Source organism: Symphodus melops (assembly GCF_947650265.1).
Source record: "Symphodus melops genome assembly, chromosome: 7".
NCBI lineage: Eukaryota > Metazoa > Chordata > Actinopteri > Labriformes > Labridae > Symphodus > Symphodus melops.
In genome coordinates, this window is record NC_136697.1 from 5,297,839 (window position 1) to 5,310,090 (window position 12,252).

The following is a 12,252-nucleotide window of genomic DNA, read 5'->3' on the forward strand; positions in this document are numbered from 1 at the left end:
AAGTTCAACAGCCTTAGCGTAGTCCACTGTTTTAGACTGGAGCATGTCTGATAAATATTTGGAGTCACTCAGGACCTTTCTGAACAGAACAAGAGATCCAGAAAAATTCTGATCAATTTGAGCCAATATCCCTCTGGCTTCAACAGCTCTTTGCGGATGGTTTTCCGATGCGATCTCTTCAAGCACCTGTACTATTGCAGGCAATCTGTCCATAACATTGCGACATGCTATGTGCCTACAGGCCCAACGTGTATCACTAAGCTGTTGGAGCTCCCTTGGTGCACCATCAAACATCTCCCGCTGCACTTCCAGCCATTTGTTGTGTACATAAGACCCAGACACAAATACATACAGTCTCTCCAATAATGAGAAGAAGTTTCCTGCATCTGCCACACTCTTTACAGCGTCTACTATAACTAAGTTCAAGCAGTGTGCACTACAGTGAACATAGAAGGCGTGTTTGGCTACTTCTTTTATTTTTGCTTGAACACCTGCATGTGCCCCTCGCATCACTGCCGCGCCATCGTAGCCCTGGCCTACAAGGTTGTTTTTGTATTCCAGCCTGTGCTTCTCAAAGAAGCCTATAATCTTTTCAGTTAAGGCAGCAGCATCCATGTCTTCGGAAACTTCAAACTCCAGAAAGCTCTCATGAACCACACCGTTGTAAAAATATCTCAGAACATATGACATTTGCTCTTTTTTCTGAATATCTTTGGTTTCGTCAACAATAACTGAAAACTGCTTGCTTGTTTTAACTTCCTGAATGATTTCCTCTTTGACCATTGCAGCCAGGCACTCGAGTATTTCATTCTGTATCGTTTTACTGGTGTATTTAGCATTTTTAGCTTGATGTTCAAGCCTTTTTTTAATGATGGGGTTATGGTTACCCAGCAAGTCTAACATAGACAGAAAAACACCCTTTTTATCAGAATCAGAAGACTCCCTGTGACCTCGCTGTGCTGTATTTTCTGTGGCTGTGAGAACTAAAATTTCTGCTAAAGTTCTGATGTAGTACTGATTTTCAGCCACCTGCTTCCTTTTTTGCTCATCCATTAGTCCAATCATTGAGATATTTTTATCCACACTTTTCTTGTTCTCTGTCCATGCAAACATTGAATTTACATGGCCTTCAGATCTGGCATGAGAACAGAAACCACTGTCTTTCATTGTAGCCTTTTTCCAATTACGATATCCCTCAGATGAGGTGAAAACAGTTCTTGGGGCATCAGGGAGGGAAAAATGCCTACAAGCAAAACAGTAAGCTGCATCTTTGGAGTGCGAGTATTCTAACCAGGGATGAGATTTGTACCAGTTACTGTGGAAACTTCTCCTTGCTCCTCCCTGGAGGGTCTGAGGGAAACTCTCTTGGATTGGCTGCACTGGCACCTCACACCTGGACTTGGATATGTCTAGAAGATGGAGAGGAGGAAAGATTTAAATTGCATTACATCTAAACTAATTACACAATGTAGCAGATAGTAAAAAGATAATCAATTTGGAACTGTCATTAGTTATAACCATCCAGATGTGTTAAGACTAACATTTTTTTCCCGGGAGAGTGCTATTAGGTTCATTTCATTAATTTGGAATTTAATCTGAGCAATAAATCAAAAATACATTGTACAAAATATTCAGACTCTGTCCCCATCTCATCACACTTTCAAGTTTTCCCAATTATTTCTATTCAAGCAAACGAGTATTTATATTTATTTGAAAAAACTTTAAGCAATCTCTCTTAAAACACCTTAAAGCAAAATGTCCATTTTGTCATTAGTTTTTATTCTTATGTAACTTAGTATACCATTTCCATACCATGTGGACCAGCTCGACTGGAGATGGTTGGTGATGGTTCAGGCACTCTCCTTTCCCTTTCACTGTCTGAGCCCTGCTCCTTATCTTGTCTCTGATTTTCTGCCTTCTCATCTTGGTGATGCTCTCCCTCCTCCATAGCTTCACCTCTGTGATGCTCTCCCTCCTCCTGTCCCTGCTGGTCGCCTTGGCTTTGTATTCTGTCTCTGTCACGTTTCTGTTGCTCTTCTCTTTCTCCTTCCACCTCTTTTCTCTCTCCATCCACTTTGTTCTGCTGTTCTCTTTCTCCTTCCACCTCTTTTCTCTCTCCATCCACTTTGTTCTGCTGTTCTCTTTCTCCTTCCACCTCATCTTCTCCGTCTACCTTGCTCAGCTGTTCATTTTCTCCAGCCTTTCTCTTTGGTGAGAGAAAACTAAAGATGCTACCTTTCCTCTTCATTTCTGTAAAATTCAAAGCAACTTAACAATGTTTTCCTTGACAGAAGTTGAATCAATATTAGCTTGAGTAGCCTACTTTACACAAAACTAACGTCAGAGCTAGCTAACATTACAGGTATAGTTAGCCAAATAACTTTCTTCAACATTTTCATCATCTTAAAATCAGCATTGCAACTATACTTGCACTTTTTTTAAAATTGTAATTTCATTTCTTGATAGATTGTTAATCCGTTTTTACCTCGTTCCTCCGTGTCTTCTTTCCTCAGGACTCCTTGCTCAGTGGATCCCTCGCTTTATCAAAAAAAACAAATCAGTCTCTGTGATTGGCTGCTGCTGCTCTGACGTTAACTTGTGCTGCATTCGCGGCAGTCCGACATTGGAGATTCACGCTCGTAAATCGGGAAATTGGCCGTAACTTTTTTTTTTTTTCGTTGCTGCCTACTGGGGTGGCAGCTGGGGTGGCAAGCCTCTCTTTTAGGGTGGCAGCTGCCACCCTATGCCACCCCGGTAGATCCGCCCCTGAGTGTAACAGGAAAGTTTCACGATTATCTGTATGGAACTGACTTTACTGTTGTTACAGACAGCAACCCCCTAACATACATACTTACCTCTGCCAAGTTAGATGCTACTAGTTACCGGTGGCTAGCTGCACTGTCAACTTATTCTTTTAAGCTGCAGTACCGAGCTGGTAAACAAAACCTTGATGCAGATGGTCTTTCAAGACGACCACATGACGACTGTCTGAATGATAAACAATCTCAAAAAGAGCAAGATCGAATAAATGGATTTATTCAGCAGCATCTTGACACCAACGGTTCAGAAATGATTTCTAAAGACGTCATAGATGCTATTTGTCATTGTGTTCTTGTTCGAGCATGTCCTGATCCTGTCATCCAGTCTAACCTTACTCTGGTTGAATCCTTTACACATTCTGTCAGTGCTGTTCCTGACAAGTACATGTCTGAGGATAAACATGGTTTACCAACCATACCTTCTTTTTCTCAGTCAGATCTGAGGGAAACCCAACGAGCTGATCCAATCATTCGGGAAATCATACTCCAGATCGAGTCGGGGGAAACAATTTCTCCAACTTTAAGAAAGGAGCTTCCTGCACTTGGCTTGTTGTTAAGAGAGTGGAGTAAACTTGAACTCCAAAATGGTATTCTTTATCGTAAAAGACAGGACGGCGAACACATCTTTTATCAACTTGTCCTTCCCCAAGAACTGCGTCATATTGTGTTGACAAGTTTACATAATGACATGGGTCATATGGGAATTGACAGAACCCTTGATCTCGTCCGTTCAAGATTCTATTGGCCCAAAATGGCTGCTGATATTGAACAGAAAATTAAGACATGTGATAGATGTGTACGTCGGAAATCTCTGCCGGAGAGAGCCGCTCCATTAGTAAACATCAAAGCAACCCGTCCACTGGAACTTGTTTGCATGGATTTTCTCTCTCTAGAACCTGACCGAAGCAATACAAAAGACATCTTGGTGTTAACTGATCACTTTACGAAGTTCGCTGTTGCCATTCCAACTCCGAATCAGAAAGCCAAAACTGTTGCCAAGTGTCTGTGGGATCATTTCATTGTGTGTTATGGTATCCCTGAAAGGTTGCATTCAGATCAAGGTCCGGATTTTGAATCCAAACTGATCAAAGAATTGTGTGAGTTTGCTGGAATTCAAAAAGTGCGGACAACACCATACCATCCTCGTGGTAATCCTGTGGAGAGATTTAATCGTACACTGCTTAACATGTTGGGAACACTGGAAAATAAGCAAAAATCTAAATGGAGAGACTACATCAAACCTTTGGTTCATGCATACAATTGCACCAAAAATGAAGTGACAGGATTTACTCCATATGAACTGATGTTTGGACGTTCACCCCGTCTTCCTGTTGACATGGCTTTTGGATTACCTGTAAAAGAGAAATCAAGCAAATGTCATTCTCAGTATGTGGAAAACCTCAAATCTCGCTTGGAGGAGAGCTATGACATAGCTTCTCGAAACGCACAGAAAACTGCAGAACGGAACAAAGTTCGCTTCGACAAAAGAGTGACAACTGCAGATCTGGAGGCTGGAGACCGAGTACTGGTCTGGAATGCGAGAATTTGAGGTAAACAGAAATTGATTGACAAATGGGAAAGTGATGTATATGTTGTCTTGAAAAGGGCAGGAAATCTTCCAGTTTATACTGTAAAACCTGAAAACAAAGATGGCCCTGCTAGAACACTTCATAGGGACCTTCTTTTGCCCTGTGGGTTTCTTCCTGTGACCTCAGAGGAAGAAATTCCTCAGATTTCCCCAGTTCAGAGACCAAAAACTCGGAATTGCCCAAGAACCCCTGAATCAGAAAATGACTTCGATGAGAATGATGATGAAAATGAGGATTTTGGAATTTCAAGAATCAAGTTTCCTCAGACTATAAAGTTCACTGTGGACAATGGTGAAAGACTAGGAATTGACGTAGAAGGTCCTTGTGTGGAAGCAGAGTTTTCAAACAAAAATGGATCTCCACCGTCTCAAAGTGACTTACCTGTTATTGAGGAGCCTTTACTTGAAAATCTAACCATGGAGCAAACACTGGAGAATGGAGAAAACTTACCTGTGGATGGAGAAAACTTACCTGTGGATGGAGAAAACTTACCTGCGGATGGAAAAATACCTAAATTGGATATTCAAATGGAACAGTCCCCAGCTGATGTGGAAAACGTCTCTGGAAATGGAAAGCTTGGAAATGAAACGGAACCTTTACACACATCAAGTGACTTGACTTAAGATTCACTCAGGCGTTCAAATAGAAATAGAGTACAACCTAAAAGGCTGCAGTACTCCAGATTAGGAAATCCTCTGATTTCAGTAGTACAAACTCTGTTCCAAAGTTTGTCTGCTGCTTATGCAGACGCGTTGAGTGATGTTACACCTTATCCCGTTCCCACTGCTAAAATCCATGAAGTGTAGTGTTATCATGCAACGGGACGTGCATGGAGTTAAGGGGGGAGGTTGTAACCCAGGTCACAGAATGTAAAATAAAAAAACATTTTTCAATTATTACTTAAGAATTATTGCTTGAGAAGTGATATAAATTTAATTTTAATTTATTAACTGCGGAGTTAAAATCCTGCGGTATTTGGTGCCAATCTCATGAGATTTAAATGGACCAATCGGAACATCTGATTGGCGTCAGTTGGGCCATAAACAGGAAGCAGGAAGCTTACCGGTAGACACAGGTAGACACAGACAGACGGAGAGGAAAATCACAGCGACAAACTTTTGTAAAACTTCTGTTAAAGATTGAACCAGGAATTGGCCGGGTTTTTTTCCCCCTTGCACGGGTGGCGAGCTCACAACGAGGAACAACGACAGTTTCTACTAAAACATCTTCAACAAGACTGCATATCTCTTACCAGAGTGGTAGGAGAAGGATGAACTTTTGGTTTTTTGGACTAAAAGACATTGTTTTTTTCCAAAGGAGGAACATTCACAATTTTGAACTTTGAACTTTGAAAAGTTGAAAATTTATTTTTCCAATTGAATATTTGTTTTTGATTTATTTATTTCATTATTTTTTCCAATACAAACATTTATTTTAAAATCAAAATCCAAGTCTCCTGATTTTTATTAAATGCAATCATCAGTTAAAAATTTCTCTCTCCTTTAATTTGGAATTTTCTGATTTTTGTTTCTCATTATTAAAATGTTGGTTTTTTGTTTATGTTAAAAACACTTTAAAAGTAAACAAGTGCTACAAAATTGTTGTAGTTCAATAAAGTTTATTTTTTTATGTATTTTGTATCCAATAGAATACTGAACAAATCTTTTCAAATAAATTTGAAGACTTACAAAATGTAAGTTAATTCCAATTGCAATTCAGATTAACGACAGGAAAGAGTGAGAGAGAAATGTGAACAGAGAAATTCACAGACCCAAAAACAGTTTGTATCAGTCACCAGTTTGACCCAAGATGTATTCAATCTCTGAAATCAATGGCAAAAACAGACTGGTACAAGTAACCAGTGATTTGATCAAGAAAAGGCAGTCCAAAGACAATTCGTTCCAAATACAATTCGTTCCAAAGACAATTCGTTCCAAAGATATTTTGTTTCTGAATTCAGATAGAGCAAACTGTGATGATAGAAAAGATAGGGAACACCTGTAAAATAGATAGATGTAGATGGGACAGAAGACAGCAAGATAGAATCTCTCAAAATAGATAGATTTAGATGGGACAGAAGACAGCAAGATAGAATCTCTCAAAATAGATAGAGGTAGATGGGACAGAAGACAGCAAGATAGAATCTCTCAAAATAGATAGATTTAGATGGGACAGAAGACAGCAAGATAGAATCTCTCAAAAATAGATAGAGGTAGATGGACGGTAGAAAGCCAGATAGAATCTCTCAAAATAGATAGATGTAGATGGACAGTAGAAAGCCAGATAGAATCTCTCAAAATAGAAGTAGATGGAGATGGGATCAGCACACCTGTAAGACAAAAAGGAAACAGACATTAGGTTGATGTTAAAATACATTTTATATATACTATAAATATAAAAGTGTGTGTATGGTGTAGTTTATTGTGTGAACTTACCACTGAGTCTGTGACCAAAACAGATGAGGGGGAGGAGAAGAAAGAAGGGGACAAAGAGGGAGAGACTTTGAGTTTATTATGAAATCACCAACACCTCACACATTCAGTTGTTGTTGAATTTGTTCAAAACACTGGTGCCATGAAATGTGTCTTTATAACCACAAGAACTTAGTTCTCCAGAATATTCTGAAATCTTAAGTGAAATCTTTTTGATCCAGATTTTTGTCTCTTCAGGATCCCACAATCCTTCTTAACTTGGTCCTGTTTAAAAACTGGACAGGATCAATCTTATTCACAAATTGGTTCTTTAAGATGACTGACTCCAGATGACTAGAGCTGTAAATGGGACTTCAGACATCCCTACGATCCACAACCAATTTATAACATTCAGATTGACTGTGTGTGTGTGTGTGTGTGTGTGTGTGTGTGTGTGTGTGTGTGTGTGTGAGAGAGAGAGAACTTACTGCAGACTGGCTGCCTCACGATGATGGTCTGCTGTCAGATGAAGGACAGAAGGTGTGGGGAGGAATGGGGACAAAGTGACATTTTCAAGTTAATATCATGTAAACTAACATCTCATTCCAACTTCTATTCATAATCAAAGTAGAATTTGTGCCAGCTCTAAGCTTTATTTCCAGTTACTAACTCTACAGTTAAGTTTCATTTGGCAAGTGTCAAAATGTGTTTTCTATTGTTTAACAGCAATTTTTCAACTGTTTGCATTCTCAATAATAAGTGATTTCTGGCTGAGGCCAAATGGTAATAAGATGACTTTTAAAATGTGTCATGACATCAAAATTATAATTCATGCACGTCAACTTACATTTCAGGGTTTAGAAGTGAAGGTGTCAACGACGGTCTGCAGTTATAGCAGGAGACAGCGATATTTTATTTCACTGTAGAAACACCTCACAGCTCATTCACATCTTCAGGACCAGAATTCTTGTCTGTATTTCATATTATTTATTAATGTAAACTAAATACTTGAGGTGAACTGAACCAACAACCACTTAAATGAAACATAATAAAAAATTAAACCACTGACATGATTCTCTCGTGGTGTATGGAGACAGCTGTGGTTAAACTTCAAATAACTTTATGCACTTGTTAGGGACTTTAGCTGTGTATAAAAGCATCACATGAATGACAGCACAAACAAAAACACACCTATCAAAGTCAATGAAGAGGACACTGAGGAAGTGAAGCTTGATAGCCTAACTTCAACCAGACTACAGGACTGTTTTTGATGATGAACTTGTGTGTCAAAATATGATTCACTTTGTCTTATTAAAATACATTTCCTATATTTACAGTAAGTAGGAGGCCATACTAGCAAGAAAAGATAAATTACATGTTAATATGGTGAGATTCAGTAACGCTAAGTAATGATATATTAGTTTGGCAGCTAAACACTTTTTCTCAGTGTTCTTACCGATCAGATTTGAGCAGGGTGTCAATGGTGGTCTGAAAAGACAAAGAACATAAAAAGTGCTCTTTTAACACAGGTTAAAATGACGGAAACATGTCACAGCTCGATCCGAGTAGTTTCAGAGTGGATTCTTTATCTGAATATGTTGAATATATAAACATTGAATAGGGCCAACTAAATCCTCCTTGTTTCTGCAGCTTCATTGGATCTTTAGCCCGTCCATTAATATGACACAATTCTGTTATCAGGTGAGACAATAAGGTAATATGTCTAAGACTAAACAAGATAATAGTGCGGTGACATGTTTCTGTATACTTTACAGTAGACAAATTAAAAAGTGTGAATAGACAGTTCTGTAAACATCATGTAAACAGTTCTGTTCCAGGCTTATTTCACACATAGGTTTGCGATGAGATACAAGTCACATATTAAGGGTAAGTTGTACAATCAGAGGCTAAACGGTGCTAATTGCCTTTCAAAAGGCAAACGTTTGTTAAACAGTCTCGTGTCATCAACAATATGCTGCTACTGTTCGAGAACCAGCACATGTTCAAAATCTGTAAGATTTCCAGTTAATGATGGTAAAATGACGATTAATGTGTGTATACTTACTCTTCTGATGGGGGGGAAGGAGTCCAGTCAGTTTTAAAAGTGCAGGAGGTGATGGTAGATGGCAGAGTGGTGTTGGAGGAAGAGAAGAAAAATACATTTGAATTTAATGTTTGAGGGGTTTTATTACCAAAAGCTCAACAATTAAAACTCTACAATAAAGCTACATGACAAACTTACATTTGTGAGGACACAAGTTGTTCTTGGTACATGAAATAAATCATTGCGGCTCTCAAATCTTATCCATCATCCTTTTTCAGCTTTACTAAAAAAACCATCACTAACAAAACCAGTATCATTTACATAGGTGAAGTAGTCTATATTGAAAAATACCCATAAATAAAAGTTTGACGACATATACTACATTTACTTAAACTAAATATCAGCAGTAAATTGTGTATTACTTCACGTTTTATTTCAATGTGATCACCGCTGCCATCCAGAGAGATAAACGTCTGTCAGACCTCAGAGCGCGCGTGATGCAGCGCTCGCGCTGTCAGACAGGACGGTTACAAGTTAAAACGTTAACCATACGACTCGTTTGTATTAGTTATTAGTTTTTTCTGTGACAGAACACAAAAAGTAGATTGTCTGTAACATGCACTGTACGAACACATAGTTAACAAATGGCTTTATGTGTAGACAAGCATTTCCCGCTGTACTGGATGTTACTAACAGTTCAGCTCTCTGCTGACTCATTGGCAGCTAGCCACAAGCTAATTAGCGCAAGAGTAGAACTTTCCGGTTGTAATGTACAATATTTTAACTACCCCTTTCCTCCACGGTAACAGTCGGTAATAGAGAATATTATGCCTTATTTCTAAAACCCAGGATGTGTTTGTGTACCGTGAAAGTCTTAAATAGTAAGGAGAGATGTCTTTTCAACACTTACCGCAAAAAAATTCCAGAGACGAGTGACACTCTAACGCGCTTGCACAGATGAAGCAGTCTGTGAGCGACGCGTTCAATGTCCCTCAGAATAAAGGAATTCACTGACAGCGAGGCCATGCACACAGTATTTTCGTCTTTTGTCTTTTTTTGCACGGAGATCATTTTGAAGATGTTTGTTGAGAAGTTTGACATTTATAAATTAAAGTTATTACATTGCTACTATATTTGTTAACACATAGTAGCGGTTGGCATCATTACTGCATTTTGCCCACAACAGTTTTATCTATAGAATTATATCTGTCTATCTTTCTAAAAAAAATTTGATAATACGTATAATCTGTTAGACCTATATATGATTATGCTGGTGGGATGATAAAATGTAGTGAAAATATGTTTTGAAGTGGTCCCCTTTCTTCCCAAAGGGATCCGGTCCGTGGGCCGTAAGTTTGACAAGGTCACTGAAAAAAAAAAAAAAAAAACAGTGCTGAATGAGAGTCGCGAACCCTGTCCGGTAGAGCGACAGTGCTACATTCTGCTGCTCTGCAACAGACCTCGATGTAATGTTAATGAGAACATTTTCAATATAAATAGTGGCGGAAACAACAACGCGGAAACATGCGAAAGAATCACTTTTATTGGCCACGTTGAACACACAAGGAATTTAAGTTCGGGAGACTTTAGTCCATCTAGAAAATGTAAACAATTAACTAAAAAGATAACCAAGCAATGAAAGATTAATATGCAAAGACTAAATAAACCGATTATGCCGGTGGGTGCCCAAAACCAAAGCGATAAAAAGTGTGGCAGCTGAGGGGTTAACAGAATGTAAATTATAATTATAATCCTTAATTATGATAGATTTTCCAACAACGCCACCCCAGACTTCCTGGGGAAATATTACAGCCTAAAGGCACGCAAGTAAGTATATTAAGAGTGGGGAACCGGTTCCATTTAATTTACAAAACTTTATTTTGCATTGGTAGAAAAACATTTAATTTCAATTCATTTCAATGCAGTCACAATTGCTGTGGGACAAAATACATTTAAAAAGCGCCAGATGCTCGGGCCCAGAGCCCGCGGTTCAAAGTGTCAGGTTTGGAGACACGAATGCGCAGAGCGCAAGCACCCAAACAGCGCGTGAGGAGCAAGGCAGAGCAAAACGAAGGAGGTAAAGGGCAAAGCAAAGCAGCAGAGGCAGCGTGCCAGTGCCACTGCAGACCACCGAGGACACCTAAAGAAAAGTAAATTTGGATTACCAACTAAACTAAACCTGACAGCAACACGTTATTCGCTAATGTGAGCCAGGAGTGCACAATGCAAAGCAATCTGCCTGGCCTGCAGCGTGGCTGCAACCTAAACGCTGGTTAGACAGAAGACAGATGGATTAAGGAGATTGGTACCTACATGAGAAGAGTCACGCTGCGCGCACAAAAGAGGTGCAGAAGCGACGGAGCGCAGCGGTGTGGGGCTCGCAGCCAAACAGCGCCACTAGAAACATGATAGAACGACGGCTTAATAAATGGGATTTGGAAGGATTATTTTATGCATTCGGACATGAAATGGGATCTACCTGGAGCTGGAGGACAAGGCGACCAACACAGAGGACCCGGAAGAGCGTGAGGTCAAAGGGGAATGAATGGGAATGGGAGCGCTTAAATAGTCCAGCGCGACAGGTAAAAGCACACCCAGCACAGGTCTCCAAAGCCCGTTTTACCAGAAAAGCATGCATTTCGACTCCAACACACACACAAACACCACAAGGCCGATAAACTAACTATAAAGCACTTCTCAGCACCTGGTGAAACCGCTCACTTGTTAGCTGAATAATTGAAAGCATAGGCATTGGAGAAAACTCTAACATTGACATTTTTAAATAAATTATTGGATTTGCTCTAATGGTCACTGATGAGCGTCAGGAAAGCGAATTAAAAGAAAGTAATATAGATGTTATGTTTTGGTTTTTCCCCTGTCTGTCACTCCCTCTGTGTGCTCCCTGCTCCTCCCTGATTACTCATTGCTTGCAGGTTAGTGCACAGGTGTTGCCTATGTAATCAATGCAGTATTTAAGCCAGCTCCCTCCACACTACCGGCGCCAGACTATTGTTGTTCATCCGTGGTTCGTGCTCTCCGTGTCTTTCTCTGATATTTAGTACTCTGTAAATTGCTTGTTGATCTCCCTGTCGTGTTTTTTGACCCTTCGTGTTTTTTCTCCCTCTCGCCTAGTTCCCAGTCCTGCCCGTTCTGTATCCTGTACTTCTCGTCGTTCGTTCGTCTTCGTCTGGCTTCATCACGCGTGTTTTTCGAGTCACATTATATTCCTTGCTTCACATAGTTGAGTGTCACATTATTTCCTGTACACATTTGAGTCACTTTAGTTTATGCTTCACATTAGTGTCACTTACATTTCAAATTGTATTGTAGTTCACCGTGTCACATTTTTGTATAATAAATTATTGTTTTTGTTTATACTGTCTCTGAGT

The 12,252-nt window shown here is 39.5% G+C and overlaps 3 long non-coding RNA genes across 4 annotated transcripts; 1 reads left to right on the top strand and 2 right to left on the bottom strand.

Annotated features, from left to right (window-relative positions):
• Window positions 1–679: 679 nt before the first annotated feature.
• LOC306826479 lies at window positions 680–2,730 on the bottom strand. Its single transcript, XR_013779421.1, has 4 exons — window positions 2,486–2,730; window positions 2,156–2,250; window positions 1,813–2,053; window positions 680–1,409 (listed from the first exon to the last, which is right to left on the bottom strand). It is a non-coding gene; the product is annotated as an uncharacterized lncRNA (long non-coding RNA).
• Window positions 2,731–6,529: 3,799 nt separating this feature from the next.
• Window positions 6,530–7,711, top strand: LOC306826658. Of its 2 annotated transcripts, XR_013779467.1 has the most exons (4): window positions 6,530–6,620; window positions 6,717–7,249; window positions 7,293–7,446; window positions 7,674–7,711. It is a non-coding gene; the product is annotated as an uncharacterized lncRNA (long non-coding RNA). The 2 variants fall into 2 exon arrangements; XR_013779466.1 differs by having other exon boundaries at window positions 6,717–7,446.
• Window positions 6,618–10,229, bottom strand: LOC306826657. Its single transcript, XR_013779465.1, has 5 exons — window positions 8,885–10,229; window positions 8,276–8,307; window positions 7,667–7,702; window positions 6,844–7,338; window positions 6,618–6,737 (listed from the first exon to the last, which is right to left on the bottom strand). It is a non-coding gene; the product is annotated as an uncharacterized lncRNA (long non-coding RNA).
• Window positions 10,230–12,252: the final 2,023 nt, after the last annotated feature.